The 26,334-nt window shown below is 42.8% G+C and overlaps 1 protein-coding gene across 1 annotated transcript in view; it reads right to left on the bottom strand.

Annotated features, from left to right (window-relative positions):
• stxbp2 (syntaxin binding protein 2) overlaps positions 1-26,334 on the bottom strand; it is an 80,249-nt gene that overhangs the window by 50,538 nt on the left and 3,377 nt on the right. The gene's annotated exons all lie outside the window — the stretch shown is intronic.

The following is a 26,334-nucleotide window of genomic DNA, read 5'->3' as shown; positions in this document are numbered from 1 at the left end:
ATCTGAGGGCCTCTTGATATACAATATTTTTGGTTTTGCTATCAGGGGTGAGGACATATTGGTTTTCTATGGGAACTAACCTGGGAGAAAGCAACATAAAGCTGACCATGCGAGAAGCCTGGTGAGCTGAGATCAACCCCTGCCAACTCAAGTGTCTGTCCCTGGGCCTTGTTCATTGACATTGCAAAGCAAAGCTTCACCGGGGACTGTAATCTCTTGAATTGAAAGGTCATGTCCATCACGATTAGAGGAATGCGAGGGATTAAAACCCTCTCGCCAATGCCACATCAGACCGACTCAAACAGAGGCTGGCGTGTGAGTGAGGAGGGCCCTACTCACAGCCTCTGTCTTGGGTTCACACTAATAAATCGCTTCTGCAAGCAAACTATGACACTTAGCACGATGAGAGAAGTAGCAAAATCAAACAGAATGTTCAAGCAAATTATAGAAAAAAACCCGATCTAAATTCATTAAGTAGTTCTCTCGTGAAAAGCGGACACACAGACAGACAGCCGTTGGATTTTATACCGCTCTATTATAAAAAAAATTTTGGAAGGCGATTTTCATATGTTTGGACCATTAAAGGAAGCGCTAAGGGGAAGAAGATTTGCAAGTGATGAAGAAGTCATTAATGCAGTGCAAAATTGGTTGCAGATGCAACCGAAAAACTTTTTTTCCCGACGGAATCAAAAAACTTGTGAAACGTTGGGAAAAGTGCATTGAAGTTCAGGGAGGTTATGTAGAAAAATAAGGTATGTTTCACATTTCTATCATTAGAATAAATGCCCCTTTTCTCAAATGTCCCTTTACTTTTTGACTTCCCCTCGTATATACTGTACACACACACACACACACACAGAGAGGGAGAAGGAGAGACACAAGTACCAAGGTACAGGTCAGTTGTGGAAGGTTAGGAATGTGAAGCAGGTAACATTTTAGTTTAGGTACAGCAAAAATGCATTTATCACTCCATTACTGCTATGTAACAAAACATTAATAAAGCTTCTTTTAGTCTTAATAACACAAAGTACCAAGATGATGGTTGTTCATTTCTTCATTGTGGCCTACTCAAATAAGTCCACTTGGGGATGGTCAGAGTTTGTCAAAGGGAAACATATTTCTCTTAACACTTTAGTATAAAATTAGCCGTGAGATGGATGTGACAGAAGAAATTAGGTCTGGCAGGATCGACATTTGTTAAGTTAGAAAGAGGACTTTGAAGATACAGAGACACCAAACTGTGGACAAAATTAGGAGTCTACAACACACTAGTAGTGCCAGCAGCTTTGCATGGAGCTGAAAGCTGGACATTTAGCCAAGCAATTAAGAGAAGGCTGGAAGCATTTGACTGAAGATGCTTGTGACAGATTAGGGGAATAAGATGGCATTTTGATAACTCTAGTTTAAACTTAAACAATGATCTTAAACCTTTTTACTATTATTTTTTTTTAATTCCTTTGTGTTGATTCTACATTAACTTCATGATTTATGTATTAACCAGTAACGGCGTGAATACACTTAACTTGAGCGTTCCTAGTCTTCATCCTCTTTCTCTGTACGTTTATCATTCATTTGCTCAGAGGTTGATGCGCCTGCTGCTTCCTGAGCAGCCCTTTTTGTCTCCACCCTAGCGGCCCGCTTCTTCTCTTCTTTCGTCATTGTCTTTTTGCATTAAAACTGATTAAGTCAGTGTTTGTGTTGCAATTACTTAGTACGTTTTCCTTAGGTCAATCATCACCCCGAAAGCGGATAGTAGACGTCACGTAGTATATGTGTACCAAATTTCAGGTCAATAGGTCAAACGGTTTGTGAGCTACAGGTGATTTAAAATCCTGGACAGACAGACAGACAGACAGCCACGGTAGCGTATTATATAAGAAGAGAAGATTTTATACTTACACTCTTTAATGTTAGATGCAATTAATTACATACATTTATGCGCTTAATTCGTTAACTGTTATCGATTCCCAGCCCTATTTTAAAGTAACAGGATTTACTATATTAATTTGCTTCATAATTTTAAATACTTCAGTCATGTCACGTCTTAATCTCCATTTGCTTGAACTTATAAGGTCCAAACTCCTTCAGTTTCTCCTCACAACTCACACCTCTCAAGTCCTACAAATCAGCCTGGCTGCTCTTCTCTGGACTTTTCTCTAATAAATCAAATAAAAGACAAACACCCATAATGAACATTTAAAACGTAACAAATCTAGGCTGACCTCATCACCATTGGCACATATTGCATTTATTTAAAGTACAGGTAACCACTTGATTTGAAACGTCTAATGAGGGAAAAGACAGTTCAAGGAAAACGATGTTTTTGGACAGAAAATGCAAAATGACAGAAGCAGATAAAGAGGTTTCATTACAAGTTAGAATAGCCATCAATAAAACAAACTGAAACAGTAACCACAAAGAGAGAACATTTTAAAATATGAAACGGCAATCAAGAGGTGTGTTGGCAATGAATATGAAACTTTATTATTTTTTTTTTTGAAGGTTTGACCTTCTTATGCAACTGGCAAAGAATGTCTGACCTCCTACTAATGCGGAGTTTGTGTGCAATACTAAAAAATTAAAGAAGATACAGAACTGTTTTTATCTCCTTTTTATACGTTATTACCCAAAAATGCAGAGTAACGTAAAAAGGTACACAAGTGCGTATGCTTTCTTCTACTGCTGACAAAGCAGAGCTATTGAGAAATTATCAGATTCTGGAATATCTGCCGCCTAAATCGGACTGTCAGGCGTTTTGCACCGTTATGCCTAAGGCTTGCATTATTCTTTAATCTATAAGCAGAGGTGAAGACATTAACTTCAACACTCTTTGGTATAGCACAACGTACGAACTACTAAAATGCTGTGTTATTCACAAATTGGGCCTATTGATATTAGTTTCAATGGCACGAGACAGATTTTAAAACATGAATCACATAAGAAGTATGGAAATTGCACCTTTAAAACAGGGCTAAGCTCGGAGAAGCAAATCAAGGTGTAATTGCAAAGTACCATCGACAGAAGATGACGCAGGTTAAATAGGACTTATTTCAGAAGTTTCCCCGTCCACGGCTTCTTTACTTAGTTTTTTCATGCAAAGCCTCTAAACAGAAGAAAAATAACATTTCAAATAGAAATGTATTTGCACCCAAGGGGAAATTTGGCCTTTTACAGAAACTCTTCAAATAAATAAATACATAGATCCATAAATACAGTGTATACACACACACACACACACACACACACACACTACAGTCTGAGCACACACCAGAATGTCTAAAAAGCAAGAAAATTTTTTAAAAAAATGAAAACGTCTGACTTGGCAGTCCCAGTGAGGTGCTATACAGGCATACTGCTGCGCCACTGCGTGTGGTTCGTTTATTTGACAGCCTGTAGGTCCGGAGTAATTACATTCATTGCATTCATAGTCTGAGTCCCGGCGCAGCGTAAAGGGGCTTCGTCTCTGACGCTGACATCTGAGGTTTGATCCCCGAGAGGGGAGCAGTAGAGTGTGTACGCCTGATGAGGCCAAATGAGGGCGAAACACATCTCACGTACTCTTTGCATTATTTGACAGTAAACTATGCAACATACATATTATATATATTCATGGCATTCATAGTCTGAGTCTCGATGACCTGAATTGTGTGGGTGGTTACTTACCAGGTAATGCTTGTGGTTGGTCTGCCATCGGCAAACATCCGCCACGGTGCCCTCTTTCAGTTGCGAGAAGCAGATCATGGAATGTTGCATAGTTTACTGTCAAATAAAGCAAAGAGTACGCGACTCATCTTTCGCCCTCATATATATATATATATATATATATATATATATATATATATATATATATATATATATATATGTATATATATATATATATATATATATATATATATAAAAAGCCAAATACCACTGAGTCACTCATCACGAAATTTTGGATCTTGAAATTTGGAATGTAGGTTACCCTTGGCCCATAGGTGGTCGCAAAGAAACGCTTTTAAAAATTTCGTGGTCCAAGCGCATTCTGTCTGTATGTCTGTCCACTTTTCACGAGAGACCTACTTAACGGATTTAGATCTGTTATTTTCTATAATTTGCTTGAACTTTCCGGTTGATTTTGCGACTTCTCTCATCGCGCTAAGTACCATAGTTCGCTTGCGGTACTGACGTATTTATGCAAATCCAACAGAGCGGCAGCAGGGGGGTGGGGCCTTCCTCATTTACTCACCAGCCTCTGTTCGAGTTGGTCTACGTCTCGCCACGTGTTGGAGCGCACCTTGCCTCCGCTTAGCTAGTGATGCCTGTTTGTTCAACAGACGTTATCATCTACAGATTGTTAAGGAGTAACGGTTGACGTTTTTGAGAGAGAGATCAGAGCTCCATGTGTTTTAGAGGGTAACTACTGATCGACAGAGATATCACCGCCATGTGCTTTTCTCCCCACAAAGGGAACGCTCTCCTGTCAGAGCTGAACATGGTCAGGTACGGTGCCAACGTCTATTGACTTTTAAAGTTTGTCCTGTTTCATTACTATGTGGGCAAAGCCATGGGGTACAGCTAATGTGTACAGGCAACACAAAGACAGCTACCCTTTAGCAGTCCGTGTCACTTGCTCTGGTGTCTGCTCTACTTGTCACTTCTCTCCATTCTTCAGATGCAATTAAAAGAGCAAACGCCACAGAAAAAGCGAGTTAAAAAGAAAACGACAAAGTGTCAAAAGCTGACGCAAAAACAACAATTTTCCATCCATCCATTTTCCAACCCGCTGAATCCAAACACAGGGTCACGGGGGTCTGCTGGAGCCAATCCCAGCCAACACAGGGCACAAGGCAGGAACCAATCCCGGGCAGGGTGCCAACCCTCCACAGACAACAATTTTCAAAAAAAAAAAAAAAAATACAGGTATTTCTTTTGCATGTAAATCTAACAATGACTCAGTTTTCAGAATGCAAAACAACAAGGAATTAAAAGTCCAACTAATTACACAGTGACATCAATTACAGATGAAAATGAGTCACTGATTTAGAAACTGGCTGGAAGAAAGGCCTGCAGCCATGACTGAATCGGAGAGGTCAGCTTTACACTGTTTAAAAATAAATATCATAAAACACACACACACAACACATTAAAAGGTCAAATGTTTGTGAAGCTTAGTCTTCTAAACTTAAAAACAATACATCTCCCAGAGGTTCATGTAATCCATCTTTATACACATTAGTTTGGAACATTTGCATATTTTCTGCACCACTCATTCACATATTGTTTTTTTTAATAATATTTCCAGAATCTATCTAGCGTTCCTGTTGGGTGTATGCGCCGACACCGGGTTGCCGCACCCACCACATGACAAACTACCTGGACTGGGTCCAGAGTGCAGCGGGTGACACCTCGGCACCAGTGTGAGGTTTGACGGTGGCTGGAGTGCCAATCCTGCCACCAGCCCCCAATGTTCCCTGTAAGTTGGAGGACCTGCTTGCAGGGCTGGATGCAAATTAACGCCATACTCAGGACAGAGCGATTGTAGTTTAAGGGCCTTTCTCAAGGGCCCAACGGAGTAGAGCCACTTCTGCCATTTACGGCCCTACTGTGCTGCAAAAGGCTTTCGGCTGAAAGCTCACCGAAATGGGGAAGTGAACACTTGGCAATGGCCTGAGGGCCTTCACACAGTTTGGGGGTGGAGTTCACAAAGCTGTGCCACTTTGACTTCCTGCTACTGCCATGCAACCACAAAGCACAATTCTACATACTGTACAGATGAGGCATTTAATATCATGAATATATAAGAAAAATTCAGTATACGTGCGCAGGTTTCCTTCCACAATCCAAAGACATGCTGGTTGGGTGCATTGGCGACCCTAAATTGTCCCTAGTGTGTGTGCTTGGTGTATATGTGTGTGTCCTGTGGTGGGCTGGTGCCCTGCCAAGGGATTTGTTCCTGCCTTGCGCCCTGTGCTGGCTGGGATTGGCTCCAGCAGACCATCCCCCCCGTGACCCTGTGTTAGGATATAGCGGCTTGGACAATGACTGACTGACGGCAGGAGGCACTAACCTGAAAGTAATATACAAACAGGTCATTCAGGCTTATTAGATCATATAGACATAGGAGGTCGTGTTAGCTGTTTCACATCAGCATCTTCCTTGAAATTGAACTCTTGAGTTAACAGAGCTCCTGAACTAGTGTGGTGGTGAGGTGTCGCCTGTCGCATGGCTGCACTCGGGTCCTAATCTGAGATCCCGAGTTGGTTTGTCATTTGGTGGGTGCAGCAATGCACTCATATCAGCGCCTGCTCCTAACCCCTCTCTCTCGTTTAATTGCACTGCTTGTCAGAAAGGTACTGGTTACTTTCCCACCATTTAGCACACAATTCATTCTCCACCGTTTCCCCACCTGAAAACCACCTTACTTGAGTTCACAGTCCTGAAGAGCCTAATCCTACTCATACATCAATAAACGAAGGGTAAGAACCAATTCTGTTTATTGATGCATCTAATGAGATGGAGCAGGAAGCACTGTGGGCCCTCGCTTCTGCCATTAGTTGTCTGCCCAGGCGCAATTCGCTCTGGGGACAGTGATAGTGATGGTGGTGGTGAAATCAAGAAAGCCCAGCAGAGACTACACTTCCTGAGGCGACTGAAGCGAGCAAGTCTTCCCCCTTCCATCCTCACCATGTTCTACAGAGGCACCATTGAGAGTGTTCTGAGCAGCTGCATCACTGTCTGGTATGGCAACTGCAACATATCCGACCGCAAGCTCCTGCAAAGGATAGTGATGACAGCAGAGAACATTATTGGGGTGCCTCTCCCTTCACTACAGGACATATTTCACAAACGCAGTGTCCGCAAGGCCTGCAGCACTGTGCAGGACCCCTTACACCCCTCACATGAACTTTTCACACTTCTGCCATCCAAGAGAAGATACTGCAGCATCAAAGCCAGATTTGCCAGGCTGTAGGAGAGTTTGTACCCCCAAGCTGTCAGACTCCTTAACACCGATGCTGCCCCCTGGGATCTTCCACACGGCCTCAACCACCTCTGAAAACAGAACTTTTAGACATGCGACCCACTGTCCTGCAAAGATGAGTGTGCATGTAGAGAACTGAAAATCTCATACTGACCTTTAAGGATTTTGACGTTCCTGATATCCTTCTGCTGTGAAACATTCTGACCTGTCATTGTTTACACATGTCTTAAACAACTATCATCACACACTGATAATTTCTGTATTATCTATATCTATGTGGCACAGTGGCGCAGTGGTAGCGCTGCTGCCTCGCAGTTAGGAGACCCGGGTTCGCTTCCCAGGTCTTCCCTGCGTGGAGTTTGCATGTTCTCCCCGTGTCTGTGTGGGTTTCCTCCCACAGTCCAAAGACATGTAGGTTAGGTGCATTGGCAATTCTAAATTGGCCCTAGTGTGTGCTTGGTGTGTGGGCATGTGTGTGTGTGTCCTGCAGTGGGATTGGCTCCCTGCCTGTGTTGGCTGGGATTGGCTCCAGCAGACCCCTGTGACAGTACAGTACCAGCATTTGGGGAGCATAGTTTTGAAATTCTTCCCCAATCTCATTTATATTGACCTCCCGACCAGTTAAGGGACATGGGGGCCAATCCTGGCCAGGACCCTAGCCCATGCGTGCGGTCCTTTATGACTGTGGCTAGTATTTATATATTGAAATATATTCATGCAGTCTTAAGAAAACAGAAGCTCCAGCTCTGCATTTTTTTGCAAACTGAAAACAGAAACACAGAAAGCATTTGCAGGCTGACGAGAAGACAAGTGTCACATTACATTGCCAAGGCTCAGGTAAACTTCCTGGAAAAACTTGTCTTATCTCCATCTGCAAGTCCTGGAACAACAGGACAACCTGCATGCCTACCGCATTGCCTCCAAAGGTCCCTTTTGCTTTTATTTTATTAAACTGGTAGACAAGTGACATCTGGAAATTTCTAGATTATTCTCGGCAAATCCTAGCAGAAGGCTGGTTCTCTAGGCCTTTGTTAGAATATTTGTTCATGTTCGAGCTGTGCTTGTTCAAGTGATTCTGGGAGAAGCTTTTTAAACTTTTGAACCCTGCACTCCCCAGCATTTTTGGCCTTACAACTGTAGCCTCCCCAGCAATTTTAAAAATAAAAATGTATGATAGGATGATAAACCACAACAGTCTTTGGAACCAGCTGTACCACATGCAGTCTCACACTTTTCATCATTTTGTACCGTCCACTGTACAGACCAAACGCCAAAACCACACCTCTGATTTTTACGCTTCAAAACTGTTTTCGGTGCCAGAAGTAATACACAAAAAGATGTTACAGGATTAATACCGCTTTCCGATCAATCGCCCAGCGTCTCCCATTCCTCATGGGGCTTTCACATCTGGCGACAAGCAACCGAACTTCCTTAGGTGCAGCGCAACCCGCTTCGGGGAGTGCAGCAGGTGGGGTGTTTGACCGGATACACCGAAACGCAGGAGGGTTAAGGTGAATTCAGGGAGGCCAGAGACCTCCCATGGCGCCTTCTGGAAACCAACAAGCAAAAACAAACTGAGTTGCACTAAAAAGAAAACAGAAGCATAACATGCATGAGTAGTGTAACAATATGGGGGTACATAATGAACGTAGTCTAATATAGCAAAGGGCAGTAAGTCAGCCAGCCGAGTTATAACAGCAGATAAGTGTAGCAGCCTTTTGGGAATACGCCTTTACTGAAATGGACTGCAAGATTCAGAGAGTAGCGTAACAGTAACAGAGCTTAACAGCCCTGCATAGGTCGTTAGTCAGGCCAGCAGGGTGATGACGGTGGATAGGTGGGCCACTATACATCCATCCATACTCTTCCGCTTATCCGAGATCGGGTCGTGGAGGCAGCAGCTTGAGCAGAGATGCCCAAACTTCCCTCTCCCCGGCCACTTCTTCTAGCTCTTCCGGGAGAATCCCAAGGCGTTCCCAGGCCAGCCGAGAGACATAGTCCCTCCAGCGTGTCCTGGGTCTTCCCCGGGGCCTCCTCCCGGTTAGATGTGCCCGGAACACCTCACCAGGGAGGCGTCCAGGAGGCATCCTGATCAGATGCCCGAGCCACCTCATCTGACTCCTCTCGATGCGGAGGAGCAGCGGCTCTACTCTGAGCTCCTCCCGGATGACTGAGCTTCTCACCCTATCTTTAAGGGAGAGCCCAGACACCCTGCGGAGGAAACTCATTTCATCCGCTTGTATTCGCGATCTCGTTCTTTCGGTCACTACCCATAGCTCATGACCATAGGTGAGGGTAGGAGAAGAGATTGACTGGTAAATTGAGAGCTTCGCCTTGCGGCTCAGCTCCTTTTTCACCACAACAGACCGATGCAGAGCCCGCATCACTGCGGACGCCGCACCAATCCGCCTGTCGATCTCACGCTCCATTCTTCCCTCACTCGTGAACAAGACCCCGAGATACTTGAACTCCTCCACTTGGGGCAGGATCTCGCCCCCAACCCTGAGAGGACATTCCAACCTTTTTCGGCCACTATACAGGGTGGTCCAAATCTAATTATGCAACTGTTCGACAGACAACCGTCTCACAGCCATTTTGGAATGCAGGGCAGGTGCTGCCATCTATCAGCAACAAAAATAATTTTAAGTGTAATCTCTATGTGCAGGGCAGGTGCTGTGAATTCTCTATGTAATAAACTTAATAAGTTATAGCGTAATGAAAATTGCATAATTAGAGTAGCTGTAGCTGCTGGCAGGTAAGGCAGGATGAAGCACAAGTCAAATACATGCCTAAAGAAACCTCTCTGTCCAAATGTTCACTTTAAAAGGTTTAGTGAAAATTCAAAGCAACCAGTCCACACTAGAATAAAGAAAAAGATTATTACACTTTATTATTTATTTAGAATAAAAAGAAAAAAAGAGAAAAATGTCTCTTTTCTAAACTTAGCCTTTTCTTGTTAAACTTGAGTTGCTTTCTATACTAAAAGATGTTTTACTTCACCTTCAGCACGTTCTAAACGTACGGCGCAGCACATTCAATTCTGCAAGTTGCGTTACATACCATTGTGCACGTTAAGGTGTGGTTTTAAACCGCGTGCCCTCCACGCCTTACTTACGGCAAGGCAGCTTACTAACTGAGCCTAATCTGTAGTCAGAGGGACAAGAAACAGTTCAAATATACCAATTCGATTCAGCTTGTGGGGGTTATAAGAACCTCTCTTAAGACTATGCACTCTTTTTATAGCAAACATTTAACACCAGTAACGGCGCTCTGCATTCATATACACCTGACTTGAGCGTTCCTAGTTTCATCCTCTTTCTCTGTACGTTTATCATTCGTTTGCTCAGAGGTTGATGCCCTTGCTGCTTCCTGACCAGCTCTTCTTTTCTCCACCCTAGCGGCCCACTTCTTCTCTTCTTTGGTCGGCATCTTTTTGTGTTAAAACTGATTAAGTCAGTGTTTCTGTTACAATTACTTAGTACTTTTCCTTTCATTTTTCACTTAAGCTGGCACTTAAGTCTTCAATCTGCCTCAAGAATGATTTACGATATGAAGAGGTAGGGGAAATGACAGCGAAGGTGGTAGACATGAGAACGGCGCCCGTACACATGCGCCGCACAGCCACCCTGCTGGCTGCTGCTGAGAGGTGATTCTACAATAAAAATAAAAAGAGGAATAACTTTGGAGGTCAATCATCATCTGAAAGCGGATAGTAGACGTCACGTAGTATATGTGTACCAAATTTCAGGCCACTCGGTCAAACAGTTTGCGAGCTACAGGTCATTTAAAATCCTGGACAGACAAGCGGACAGCCACAGTAGCGTATTATATAAAAAGATAAATAAGCAAACACTTCTACCCACTTGACATAACCTAAATAACTAGCAAATGGCTCTTACAGTAGCCTTTTGGGTGCATACCGCTATGACGCTGGCCTAAAAACAGGCCTGCAAGTGTGAAGCTCTTATCAGCTCTTGGCCTCTGTAGAGTCCTTCAGTGGCAGTGATGTGACAGTGCAGGTCTGCTCCATGCTCCCATCACTCTTTCAGGGAGCTCTTTCGAACCCGACACTGTTGGTAATATAACTGGATGAGTTGGACAATGAGGACACCAAAACAAAGTAAGGGGAAAGGTGCAAAGTGCAGAAGTGCTTTTATTTAAAACCAACAAAACAAATCCAAACAAAATCGCAAATAAAGTGCGTTGCTTCAAGTGTTCATAAATAATTCATTAAAAAAAAGGTAAAATCGAGATGTTTAAAACAAGGCTAAAGCGAGACTAAAATCCTGTAGCAGACATCGGGATCACACCAGCCAAGCACCGCTCCTTCTCAGTCTCTCCAGCTCACCCAATGCATGCTCAGTGGGAGAGACTTCAGCCACCGCGGCCCTTATACTACCGACCCCCGTCTTGGCTGCCTTCGTCGGCATCTGCCAGACCGTTTGGGGTCAGTTGTGCTCCAATCTTCTTTCTCGCACTCGTCCCTCAGACCCCTAGGGCGGACTCCTCTACGATTGTACCCACTCTCCCGTTCACTAGGTGCGATCCGTCCCTTGAATACCAATCCTTCACTCCATCCGGGACCCCTGACCGTGCTAACCTCTCTCATTCATGCTGGCTGGCTGGCTCGTCATTTTCCTTTCACCCCCAATGCTGCTCTTGCTCTCACTCTCTAAGCCTTTCTCCCATTTTCTCTTTCCCTTCTGTGCCAGCCTGTTCTTATACGTCTCTGTGGGCGCAGCGCCTCAATCATGCACCGCAGGAAGGCGATGAAGCAATTGAGAACAATCGCACCCTCACGTGCAGGTGCGACTCACCCCAATTACTCCATCAACTCCCCATGGCTGCACGATCTCGCCCACGGAGACGGACACGGCGAATGGATTATTTAAAAGCCGCCAATCTTTCGTAGCCGCGGACCAGCCACACCACAAGTGACTGCCATTATCTGTGAATTCCATCAACAGCAAAGCTCTTGTGGCAACTCTCGCCCTTTGCTAAGGTGTTCCTAAGTTCAGCCCTTTCAGGGGATTCGACCAGAAGCAAGCTGTGATTTATGAAGATCTCTTGTAGCTGCTCCTGGGCCCTGCTAAAGTACCCTGAGATTCAGTCCTTGTAGCGGAGGAAGCTGAGGTAGCCAGCCTCAAGCCACTGTTAACGTATTGCAGAGTGAATGTTAACCACTTACAGAGAAATCAGTCAGAAATTTATAATGACGTAAGAGATGAGTGAATGTTAAAAAGGTAAGGTGCAGGGTGTACATGTACCCAAGGCTAATAATTTAGACATTTCCGGGATTTACTTGTCCACAAATAAAAAGGCAAACCACTGCACGTCAAAGTGTGTTTTGTTAACGCTTTTTCACAATGAAACATTGCACCCCTTGGCTCCAAAATGTTTTCAGTTTCAGCTAGTTTAATGTAGGCCATAATTCCTTAACATTGAAAGTAATGAAGATTTACTTCTCCATTTATTACATTAGTCTCTACACCAGATGGGGACTGACTCTGCAAATCTTTTTATTTTTTAAAAACACAGTATTTTCCATTACACGATCCACAACACTTTATTTAATTTAAAATACAAAATGCCCTGGAAGACCAATTGCTCCATAAATTAAAAACAGCCAAAAGAATTCCTCAAATACGAGCAACATAACATTTAACGAAATACCTCAAGAACTGGACTCACAAGCAAAAGAAAGAAAAAAAATCAATGTCTGAAATCAAATATGCAAGAAATTTCAATCTAAATATGCGTCACATTAAGTAGAGAATACAAAAAAGCAACCTTGTAAAACAGATAGAGGAATTTTTTAAACTCATATATATGTTCTATATGGTTGCGAGTCAAGGATGCTATCCAGTGACCTGAGACGAAGACTGGACTCCTTTGGTACTGTGTCTCTTCAGAGAGTCCTTGGGTATCGTTGGTTTGATTTTGTGATTCTCACGGAGTCCCGAATGAGGCACATGACCTGCATTGTGAGGGAGCGTCAGTTACGGCACTACGGCCATGTGGTGTGATTACCCGAGGGTGATCCGGCTCATTGTTGATGACCTGAGTGGCTGGACCAGGCCAAGGGGACACCCACCTAACACTTGGCAGATAGATGGTCATTTCCGGAGGGTGGGACTGGCCCGTGTGTCTGTCAGGGGGGTTGCCAACTAGGATCCCGAGCCGTTTCGTTGTGTGGTGGGTAGGGCAACACGCTGTACCAGTGCAGGTTCCCCAACCTGACCTGACCTGAGATCAGGGTGTTTGGTTTTTCCTTGTTTATAGCAAAACAGCAGAGAATGCGAGTCCGAGTAGATTTTCATTCCTGCCGTAATGATATAATAAGAGATACTGTGGATCAAATGGTAAAATGGAGACAGATGAATGACAGTCAGACTCTTAGTGAAGAAAAAGGCGTGGGTGTGGAATACTGTGAAGTCGGTCCATACAACACTAAATACAAAAATCAATGTTAAAGAAAACAGAGCAAGCATATCCACTTTTTGGAAGCAAGATTATTACAGTAATTCTGAATGTCTGCCAATAAGAATCTAAATTACGTGTAGCTTGACTGTTCTGGACTGGTTTTTTATTCCCTGACCTGATAGATGTTGTTTGTTGTTTTACATTGTGGCCGGGACGCCTGGAAGGCTCAAAGGAGGGATTACGCCTCCTCCGGACCGTGGGCACCCAGATGCCTGAAGAGCCCTGGTCCTCAGCATTTCCGCCACACCCGGAACTGCTGGGGGGGACGAAGACCAGGGACACCCGGAGTACATCCGGGTGCACAGCCGGCACTTCTGCCACACCAGGGAGTTCCGGCAGAAGCTCACTGGGAGGCACCTGGAGCACATCCGGGTGAGGATAAAAGAGGCCGCCTCCCTCCATTCAATGGCTGGAGTCGGGTGGAAGTGGACGGAGCTCGAAGGAGAGGGCCAAGAAGAGAAAAGGCATTTTGAGAAGGCCAGGACTAAAGGGTGATTGGTGCTGGGGCACTGGGTCGAGTGTGCGGTATGTAATAAATAATTATGAATAAACGTGTGTTGGTGCTTGAACCTTCGGTGTCCACCTGTCTGTGTCCGGGCCAATTCCCACAACATCTGTCTACACATTAAACTTCCTTATGAGTAGTTCAATTAAATGGAAGGTGTCACTGATGGTTAAAATTAACTGACTTTTGAAACGATTATGACGAGAAATGATCAGAGCTGTAATACGGACAACAAAGGAATACCTTATAGCAGCGCTTCCCAAACTCGGTTCTGGGGACCCCCTGTGGCTGCAGGTTTCTGTTCCAATCAGCTTCTGTTTTAAACTGGAGTCCTGGGCTAATTAAGTGAACTGTTATTTCCCCAAGTTCTGTGTTTTGGGAACAATTATAGAAATTAGAAAACTAAGTCTGGTAGAAAAAAAAATATATATATATATTAAAATGTACTAAGCAGTTATATGGGAAAAATTTATTTTTCTTTCTTTTTAACAATATTTTCTTCTCTATTTTCATTCTACTTTTCCAGGTGTTCTAATTGTTTAATTATTTTCTAATTAGTGGGCCTGACACTAAAGTAGGTGCAGCCTTTGATTATTCTGTGTTGTTTGCCAGCGTGTCTGCTCTTCTCGTTTTTAATTGTCATTAATAAGACACAACGAAGGGGGAAAACTGCACAGAGAAAGGGCAAAATAGAATGAAATCAACAACAGAGAGTTAAGCATTTAAATCTCTAGCAAAAGCAGAAACATTTCTAAATGTCTTATAAATGTAAAAATCATGCTGCAGTGCTTTTCTGAATGTAGAATAAGAGAAGAGAGGAATAAAATTTAAATGAGCTCAGTGTTACATCAGGTGTTGTCACTGATTATGAATCTGGTAGGAACAAAAACTTGCAGCCACAGTGGGGCCACCAGGACTGAGTTTGGGAAGCACTGCCTTATAGTGAAGGAGGATAAAGGAAAGCAGAAAGTGAAAGATGTTATTCCTTTTCATAGCACCACAGGCTTGCAGACAGACTTTTACTGGAACTAAGGGTTGGATATTAGCTGGGATAATCAGAGGTTAAGCAATAACATGACAAAGACGAACTAACAAAGGTTTACGAGAGCAGACCACAGTGTTTGTCTCTGTGCATACCACCCCACCTTAAAATAAAATACATTTATATGTGTGGATACAGGGCCGATAAAAATGAGTGACAATAGGGATCACCTCGGACCTCCAGACCTAATCATGAGAGCAACGAGCCAGTTAAGAACAACAAATGAAAGAGTGTCGTGTTCAAAAATGTTGAAAGAATGAGGAAACTTCATCAATCACAATGGGTCAGCCACACGGTGACATGACAGCAGTACTGCAGTGAGTCGGCTCCACCAATCACGGCGTGCTATTCAGACACACAAAGTTGCTACTACAGGACTGGCTCAGCGAGCCACTCATCACCAAAGGCAGCTTTATGTCTGATTTTCATTTCTGCTTGCCTCTCATTTTGGACAGGTGTTTTACTACTGCACACATTTTTCTACATTAGACAAGTGGTTACCAAAAAAAAAAGTAAATCGATGAAGGCCACCGAGAACTAGAAGTCAAAATAAAAAAAAGTCACCAACATTTTGGTATTCATTAACTAGTTGATTACCCAGTGGCTTCGCTCACTGAGTGCAAGGGAAAAAAATAAAATGTAGTCTATAAGTTATTAAACAGTAAAACATTAACATTTAAGAAGATACACTGCCTGGCCAAAAAAAAAAGTCGCCACCTGGATTTAACTAAGCAAATAGGTACGAGCCTCCTATTGGATAATTACTGCATGGGCGATTATCTTTCAGCTGGCAACAAGTTATTTAATCCCAACTGGTGCAATGAGTTGCTTCTCATTTCTTAAACAACCATGTCGAAAGACGCATCTCGTGGTCGTGGAAAAGATGTTAGTCTGTTTGAGAAGGGTCAAATCATTGGCATGCATCAAGCAGAGAAAACATCTAAGGAGATTGAAGAAACTACTAAAATTGGGTTAAGAACTGTCCAACGCATTATTAAAAACTGGAAGGAGAGTGGGGACCCATCGTCTTCGAGGAAGAAATGTGGCCGGAAAAAAATCCTGAATGATCGTGATCGGCAATCACTTAAACGTTTGGTGAAATCAAATCGAAGAAAAACAACAGTAGAACTCAAGTCTATGTTTAATAGTGAAAGTAAGAGCATTTCCACACGCACAATGCAAAGGGAACTCAAGGGATTGGGACTGAACAGCTGTGTAGCCGTAAGGCACGGGCATATTCCAAGATGACAATGCCAGGATTCATCGGGCTCAAATTATGAAAGAGTGGTTCAGGGAGCATGAGACACATGGATTGGCCACCACAGAGTGCAGACCTTAACCCCACTGAGAATCTTTAGGATGTGCTGGAGAAGGCTTTGCGCAGCGGTCAGACTCTACCATCATCAATGCAAGATCTTGGTGAAAAATTAATGCAACACTGGATGGAACTAAATCTTGTGACACTGCAGAAGCTTATCGAAACAATGCCACAGCGAATGCGTGCCGTAATCAAAGCTAAAGGCAGTCCAATGAAATATTACAGTGTGTGACCTTTTTTTTTTTTTTTGGCCAGGTAGTGTACATTGAGCACTAGTGGAGTGGTTTCGGGTAAACTACATTTTAAAGGCGCTATAACACAACAGGTAAGTAGTAGATCCCTTGTGAAAGGCGCTACACGACCGCTGTGGTATAGAAATTACATTGTCTATGTCAGGGGTGGGCAAATTCATTCCTGGAGGGCCGCAGTGGCTGCGGGTTTTTGTTCCAACCCAGTTGCTTAATTAGAAAACAATCCTTGCCAATAATTACATTTCATGGCTTGTTAGTGCTTTAACTCTGCTATGTCAAGTCATTCTCATATCCTAGATTTTTTTTCCATTCTAAGGATATCATCCAAATACTCTGAAGTGTAAAACAGAGGGGTAATTCTCAATCCTTCACTTTCTCTTCTCTTTCCTTCCAAGTATTTAATTAAGCCAAATAGTGCACAATAAATACACACAGGTGTAAAGGGTAACAAGCAAAATGGAGAACTGCTGGTTTCTTTTGTCATTTGCATCTTATTGCTAATAAGGAGCAATTAAAAACCGAGAATGCAGCTGTTCAAGACTTAAATAAGCAATAAGGGTTCATAATCTTAACGAGGGAGATAACTAAAATGAAGCAGAAGTGTTACTTGAGCAATAAGGGCTTCATATTAAGCAACTGGGTTGGAACAAAAACCTGCAGCCACTGCGGCCCTCCAGGAATGAATTTGCCCACCCCTGGTCTATGTGATTGTCCACATTTCTGCCTGACAACCTTACACAATGTGCCTGTGATTTACTTCTTAGAATAATTGATCACAAAAGCAACCTTGAATGTTGCGGGGTTTTAGTGATTCGAACTCACCATAAGGGACAGTAAGTAGTTGTGCAGGACAATTTACAGAGTCCTGCTTCGATGGCACCGATTACAGTCATTCGCAAAGATTTCCACTCTCCCAGGAGCCGACAGGGCACTTGAAGTGTCACAAACAGTGCGAGAAGAGAGGACACTGCCCGAAACTGCAAAGCTCTCGACCCCGCGGAGCAGCCCGACATTCCACACCTACCAGCATCCACTTTGTTCTCACGACCCCTCACCACTAAAGGCGGTCTCGTCTTCACATTGTTTACAGCTCGGCGCAGTTGAAAAGTAGAAAGATGCAAAGCTGTTTTCCTCATCTCTTCTACTATCAAGTACTGCCAACTAAAAAAAAGTTACAATGTGGCAGTTTCAGCGACAGTCACGTGGACGAATAAATAAAACTTCTCTGTCAGAACGCGCCTGGCAGCGGACGGCTCAGCACTGTAGTCCAGACAGGAGGGGTGGGAGAGGGCGACGCAGGGCGCACACAAATAATAACAATTCATAAAGACGATATAAAAATGGTGTCCACAAACGAAGTGATTAGTTCCTGTATTATAATATGTTCTGTGGTCATAGGTAATTTCTATATCGTGTGGTCATACGTAATTTCCGTTTCATACGCGAAAAGAATTTTTATATATATATATATATATATATATATATATATATATATATATATAGATTGTACGAGGCACTTTTAGGTGTCCTCACATAAAATGCAAAAAAGCTCTTTTTGTTTTCATCACTTCTGTTATGCTTCTGGGCTCCTGTTCAGAAAGCGGATGCCACTTGGTAGTTTCACAATAATTAAGATTAGGTATATAAGTAGGTTTCATGTTTCATTTTAGCCCTAAAATAGTGACTTGCCATCAGGGACCTATTTTATTGAACTTTAAGGTTTGTGTTTGGGCGAGGGGAAGGCCGTCTCAAGTGGCATCCGCTTTCTGAACAAGACCCTGCTTCTGTTCACATAAATCAAGTTAACTGCCAGTGAGCCGTTTTCATTGACACATGATTGGTTTTTCTTCAATGAAAATTTGTTGACAAAGTTCTTCTTTCACCGAGATATCTCAAACAGAGTGGGCTGCGTACATTTTCACGTCACTGCGCTCTGCGCCTGCACTCACTAAAGAGTGCTATGCAAAAATAAACTGGACTGAAAAAGCATTGGCACATTTTCAAAATGGACTTCATTAAAAACACAGAACCATTGGGTGCAACCTCAATTACCGACTGAGATACAGAACGACAGAAAAGTAAAGTTTAAAGTAAAAGCTGGGATCCACTGTACTAATTCCCTTCATAATTTTAAATACTTGAGTCGTGTCACCTTAGTCCAGGGGTGGGCAGATTCAGTCCTGGAGGGCCGCAGTGGTTGCAGGTTTTTGTTCCAACCCAGTTGCTTAATTAAAAAACAATCCTTGTCAATTATTTAATTGCATGGCTTGCTAGTGCTTTACCTCTGCCATGTCATTCTCATATCCTAGATTTATTTTCCTTTCTAAGGATATCATCCAAATGATTTGAAGTCTAAAACAGATGAGTAATTCTCAGTGCTTCGCTTTTTTCTCTTCACTTTCCTTCCAAGTATTTAATTAAACCAAATAGTGCATGATAAATACACACAGGTGTAAATGAAAACAAGCTAAATGGAGAAATGCTGGTCTCTTTTGTCATTTGCGTGGTATTGCTAATTAGGAGCAATTAAAAACCAAGAATACAGCTGTTTAAGACTAAAATAAGCAATAAGGGTTCAAAATCTTAACGAGCAAAACAACTAAAGTGAAGCTGAAGTGTTACTTGAGCAATAAGGGCTTCTTATTAAGCAATTGGGTTGGAGCAAAAACCTGCAGCCACTGCGGCCCTCCAGGACTGAATCTGCCCACCCCTGCCTTAGTCTCCATTTCCTTGAACTGAAAAGGTTCGACTCTGTCAGTTTCTTCTCGCAGCTCTTATTTCTCAAGTCCTAAAAATCAGCCTAGTTGCTCTCCTCTGCACTTTCTCTAACAAATCAAATACATAACAAATAAAACCACACTAAACATTTAAAACATACTAAATCTAGACTGACCTCATTACCACTGCCGCTTATTACATTTATTTAAAGTACAGGTAACCACTTGTCTCATCAGACAATAAGTGAGCAGACTCAAAACACCAACAGGAAACTGAAGAGAAAAAGATCTGAAATGAAGACACGCAAAGGCATCACTTCTGAAAGTGAATTATTGAAGAGAATGTGACACAGCATCAACTCCAGTCTTCTTTCCAATTCCTTATTTAGTGGCCAATATCTAATTAAATGGCTTGGCCTGGCTTTGATTCAGCTCAATTTATTCACTCTAATGTGCATACTTAAGCAGAGTGTGCTATAATCAAATTAAATAACAACACAGCATAATAAAATAGCATGGAACAAACAAACAACAATGTTGAAACACCAAGCGAAGTCACCAAAACATTTATACAATTCTACATCCATTCATTTTTCCTAACCTGCATATCCAGGACTGGGTCGCCGGGGGCAGCTGGAGCCTATCCCAGTAAACAAAGCAGGAACACCACCCGGACAGGACGCCAGTCCATCATAGGGCAAACAAAGCCACATGCTAGGGACAATTTTAGCAACGCCAGTTCACCTAAACTGCATGTCTTTGGTCTGTGAGTGGACATCCATGCAGACACAGGGAAAACATGCAAACTCCACACAGGGAGAATCCAGGGAAGCGAACCCCCCGTTATTGCTTGTTAAGAGGCAGCAGTATTCTCACTGCATCACTCTCATACAGCTATATACCATAATACATACATCTTTATATATAACATCCTCAAAAACTCTAAATTCAACTGTCGTCTGCATGAGACTAAACAGGTTCACCTTATATATTCGCTTATAAGTCTATACATGCTAAATGAATCTTAGATGTAAAAAATTAATAGACCTCTCCAAGCTAAGATGTCTCACGATCCCTCTCCCACTTAGACAGAGGCAGTGGTGCTGTAAGAATTATGTTTCTAGACTTCTCTAGCGCCTTCACCACAATCTAACCTCTGCTCCTTAGGGACAAGCTGACAGAGATGGGAGTAGAGTCATACCTGGTGGCATGGATCGTGGACTATCTTAAAGACAGACCTCAGTATGTGCGTCTTGGGAACTGCATGTCTGACATTGTGGTCAGCAACACAGGAGCGCCACAAGGGACTGTACTTTCTCCGGTCCTGTTCAGTCAACATACATCAGATTTCCAATACAACTCGGAGTCCTGCCACGTGCAAAAGTTCGCTGACCACACTGCTATTGTGGGCTGCATCAGGAGTGGGCTGGAGGAGGAGTATAGGGACCTAATCAATGACTTTGTTAAATGGTGCAACTCAAACCACCTACACCTGAACACCAGCAAAACCAAGGAGCTGGTGGTGGATTTTAGGAGGCTCAGGCCCCTCATGGACCCTGTGATCATCAAAGGTGACTGTGTGCAGAGGGTGCAGACCTATAAATATCTGGGAGTGCAGCTGGATGATAAATTAGACTGGACTGCCAATACTGATGCTCTGTGTAAAAAAGGACAGAGCCGACTATACTTCCTTAGAAGGCTGGCGTCCTTCAACATCTGCAATAAGATGCTACAGATGTTCTATCAGACAGTTGTGGCGAGCGCCCTCTTCTACGCGATGGTGTGCTGGGGAGGCAGCATTAAGAAGAAGGACGCCTCACGCCTGGACAAACTGGTGAGGAAGGCAGGCTCTATTGTTGGCATGGAGCTGGACAGTTTAACATCTGTGGCAGAGCGACGGGCGCTGAGCAGACTCCTGTAAATCATGGAGAATCCACTGCATCCACTGAACAGGATCATCTCCAGACAGAAGAGCAGCTTCAGCAACAGACTGCTGTCACCGTCCTGCTCCACTGATAGACTGAGGAGATCGTTCCTCCCCCAAACTATGCGACTCTTTAATTCCATCTGGGGGGGTAAACGTTAACATTTAACATTATACATAGTTATTGTCTGTTTTTCACCTGCATTATTATCAATCTTTAATTTAATATTATTTATTGTATCTGTATGCTGCTGCTGGAGAATGTGAATTTCCCATTGGGATTAATAAAGTATCTATCTATCTATCTATCTAAAGGTTTTCCATTGTTGTATTTGTCCTGGTGTCAATATAAACACAGACAACTCCAGTCTCTGTATTACATTTTGCCTGAAGAAGGGGCCCGAGTTTTCTCAAAAGCTTGCGTCTTGTAATCTTTATAGTTAGCCAATAAAAGGTGTCACTTTGCTTGACTTCTCACTATATCCACTACTAACACGGTACAACACCCTAGTACTACGGAAAAGTACTGAAAAAAAGCCACATTTTAAAATGGTACAGTAGCAGCATTTGGGGAGCATACAGCTTTGAAAGCCCTCCCCGATCTCTCTGTTATACTGACCTCCTGGCCAGTTAAGGGAATGGGGGCCAAGCCTGGCCAGGACACCAGCCCATGTGTGAAGTCCTTTACATGGTCTATGACAGGTGCCATGGCTAGTATTTACCGTAAATACCCGCATATAAGTCGAGTCTTGGACACCTGAAAAATCGATCATAAAATCAGACCCCTACTTATACGCCTGTTCAAAAATACAACACTTCATTTTTTTTTTTTTTTCATCTTCTTGCCTCCTCCAATCTCACATCAGTTTCTCAGATGCATCGAATTTTGTTGCAGCAGTGCAGTTACCAATTTCTTTCGCCACTTCAATGACTTTTAATTTAAAACCAGCTACATATTTTCTTCTGATCGAACGCTCCATCATAGATAAGGGATGCTCTTATGATGAAGGTGTATGAGAGTGAGAGATACAAAAAAAAAACACAAATCAGTGCAAACATTGCTTCGGAATAGTTTGGGTATCACCGTGTGGTCACGTAGGCACAATACATAGGAAAAAAAAAAGGCAGTGTGCCCGGTGGTTACTCTCTCAGGTGGGCGTTAGCATATCGTAATCTCTTGGACCAATAGCGTGAGTCTTCCGCATTCGACTTATACGACTGACATTATAAAATACCAGAAATAAAATCAGGCCCCGACTTATCCGCGGGAGAACTTAAATGCGAGTAAATACGGTAATTAGAACATAAGTTAAAAAATCCTGATTAATGTTTGTTAATTCAGGAACAGAAGTTACTCACTTTGTGCTAATATTCCAATGAGTGAATCATTCTGACCGTAGAATGCTGGTAACTGAACCAGGGGGACATTGGAACAAGCAAATGTCAATCAGCGTGGGACACAACAAGCTGGACCTGCTCAATCAGAACATCACAGCCAATAAATGAAAACCTGCAGTACAACTGAGCAGATCTGAACATCCTACTGCCACCTGTGATCAACAGCAAAAAACTGGTCTGAATAACAGAGGTTACGTTTTAAGTTTCTTTTTTATATATACTCACTCACTCACTCATTCATATATATATATATATATATATATATATATATATATATATATACAGTGGTGTGAAAAACTATTTGCCCCCTTCCTGATTTCTTATTCTTTTGCATGTTTGTCACACAAAATGTTTCTGATCATCAAACACATTTAACCATTAGTCAAATATAACACAAGTAAACACAAAATGCAGTTTGTAAATGGTGGTTTTTATTATTTAGGGAGAAAAAAAATCCAAACCTACATGGCCCTGTGTGAAAAAGTAATTGCCCCCTGAACCTAATAACTGGTTGGGCCACCCTTAGCAGCAATAACTGCAATCAAGCGTTTGCGATAACTTGCAATGAGTCTTTTACAGCGCTCTGGAGGAATTTTGGCCCACTCATCTTTGCAAAATTGTTGTAATTCAGCTTTATTTGAGGGTTTTCTAGCATGTACAGCCTTTTTAAGGTCATGCCATAGCATCTCAATTGGATTCAGGTCAGGACTTTGACTAGGCCACTCCAAAGTCTTCATTTTGTTTTTCTTCAGCCATTCAGAGGTGGATTTGCTGGTGTGTTTTGGGTCATTGTCCTGTTGCAGCACCCAAGATCGCTTCAGCTTGAGTTGACGAACAGATGGCCGGACATTCTCCTTCAGGATTTTTTGGTAGACAGTAGAATTCATGGTTCCATCTATCACAGCAAGCCTTCCAGGTCCTGAAGCAGCAAAACAACCCCAGACCATCACACTACCACCACCATATTTTACTGTTGGTATGATGTTCTTTTTCTGAAATGCTGTGTTCCTTTTACGCCAGATGTAACGGGACATTTGCCTTCCAAAAAGTTCAACTTTTGACTCATCAGTCCACAAGGTATTTTCCCAAAAGTCTTGGCAATCATTGAGATGTTTCTTAGCAAAATTGAGACGAGCCCTAATGTTCTTTTTGCTTAACAGTGGTTTGCGTCTTGGAAATCTGCCATGCAGGCCGTTTTTGCCCAGTCTCTTTCTTATGGTGGAGTCGTGAACACTGACCTTAATTGAGGCAAGTGAGGCCTGCAGTTCTTTAGACGTTGTCCTGGGGTCTTTTGTGACCTCTCGGATGAGTCGTCTCTGTGCTCTTGGGGTAATTTTGGTCGGCCGGCCACTCCTGGGAAGGTTCACCACTGTTCCATGTTTTTGCCATTTGTGGATAATGGCTCTCACTGTGTTTCGCTGGAGTCCCAAAGCTTTAGCAATGGCTTTATAACCTTTACCAGACTGATAGATCTCAATTACTTCTGTTCTCATTTGTTCCTGAATTTCTTTGGATCTTGGCATGATGTCTAGCTTTTGAGGTGCTTTTGGTCTACTTCTCTGTGTCAGGCAGCTCCTATTTAAGTGATTTCTTGATTGAAACAGGTGTGGCAGTAATCAGGCCTGGGGGTGGCTACGGAAATTGAACTCCGGTGTGATACACCACAGTTAGGTTATTTTTTAACAAGGGGGCAATTACTTTTTCACACAGGGCCATGTAGGTTTGGATTTTTTTTCTCCCTAAATAATAAAAACCATCATTTAAAAACTGCATTTTGTGTTTACTTGTGTTATATTTGACTAATGGTTAAATGTGTTTGATGATCAGAAACATTTTGTGTGACAAACATGCAAAAGAACAAGAAATCAGGAAGGGGGCAAATAGTTTTTCACACCACTGTATATATATATATAAAATCCAACGTCTGTATGTCTGCCCGCTTTTCACGAGAGAACTACTTAACAGATTTAGATCGGGTCTTATTCTATAATTTGCTTGAACATTCCGGTTGATTTTGCACCAAGTATCACAGTTCACTTACAGGAGCGAATAATTTGCACTAATCCGAGACAGAAGCTGCAAGCCGAGTGAAGGGGGAAGCGTAACATCAGGAGTGAGGAGCCGGGCCGGTCCTCCTCACTCACACGTCAGCCTCTGTTCGAATCAGTCTACCTCTGGCCACGTTTCCTCCGCTTACCCAGAGATACCTGTTTGTTTATTGATTTTTTTAAAGCTTGTCCTGTTTCACTACTACGCAGGCAGAGATGCATGGGACAGCTAGTATTTCCATAAAAACAACAGCAAGTCACATCACTTGCAGAAATTCTCAGATGATTCTGCACTTATAGGGTGTATTGATGAAAGGGATGAGAGAAAGGAGAGGAGTCAGGGGGAGAACTTTGTGCCATAGTGCAGAAAGAACTGTCTGCAAATTAAACAAGGAACTGGTTATTGACACCCAAGAGTTTCTATGTCTGGTCACTGTTCGGAGAGTGGATGTCATGGTGGTGCACTGCTACCAGTACTTGGGTGTTCCCCATCAATGACAGACTGGACTGGGCTTGGAACACAGAGGAACTGCAGATGAGAGGGCAGAGCCAGCTTTTTTTCCTTAGGAGACTGTGTTCCTATATTGTGGAAAGCGACATCCTTTTACAACTCTCTGATGGCCAGAGCAAATTTCCACACTGTGCAGGTCCAGTAATATCACTTCAAGAAAGCGCCCCGAATCAAGAAGCTAATTAAAAGGGCAGGATCAGTTATGGGGCACACACTTTGGACACCCTTGCAGGTCATAGTGTAGGAGAGGATTAAAACAAAACTGAGTGCCATTATGAACAACACTGCACATACTTTCTCCGATACACAAACCCGGAGGACTTTTGGCCAAGAATCATTCAGCAGAAGTGTGTCAGGAAACACTATGGGGGTCTTTCATTCCAACAGCAATACGCCTGTATAGCGCCTCACTGGGACTGCCACGTTCTTTCTTCTTAAATCTTCTTCCTTTTTAGTCATTCTGGTGTGTGTTCAGACCATATACACAGGGTGGGGAAAAGTACGTTTACAGTTGTTCATATGGAAAAACACATGTAGGTTATGATTACTACAACAGCTTTATTAACTCAATAGCATTATTAACTGTAATTCAAAAGAATATCACAGTGGCACGGTGCACTTAGGTACAATCTCAAAAATGCTCACATTGCCAGCCTTCATTATTTACATATTCTTGCAGTCTACTTGCTTCACTCACACTTTAATAATAAGACGACGACGACGACGACAAATAATGCGGCATAAGGTGGTTAAGTGACACACTCACGGTCACTCATCAAATCTGAGGTAAGAACTGAACACAACCTTGAGGATTTTAAAATCTTTGCTGTTGCCATTAGAGGGCACGGACCTTGCATAGTAGCCTTTAACAACGCCTCACATCATCGATCCTGTTCTCACCTTCAAGTGTATGAACGGAACAGACAGTAATAATCCATTCGAGGATCTGTGAAACTGGATGAGTAAGGACTGGAGCAGCCCTGTGTAAGGCTTTGAGCACAAAAATTACTATCATATTTTAAAATCCATCCTGTATTTCATAGGAAGCCAAAGAAGAGAAATGCTAACACGGGCAAAACAGTCAGTCAAGACTCTGACAGAAGCATTTGAATGAGTTGTAGTTGGGACAGACATGAGTGGCAGTCACCAGTCCATTATAGAGGGTTGTCTAGTCGG

This window comes from Erpetoichthys calabaricus, chromosome 17 (assembly GCF_900747795.2).
Source record: "Erpetoichthys calabaricus chromosome 17, fErpCal1.3, whole genome shotgun sequence".
Lineage (NCBI taxonomy): Eukaryota > Metazoa > Chordata > Cladistia > Polypteriformes > Polypteridae > Erpetoichthys > Erpetoichthys calabaricus.
Note: the sequence above shows the minus strand (reverse complement) of the source record. Positions and strands in the feature narration are given on the sequence as shown.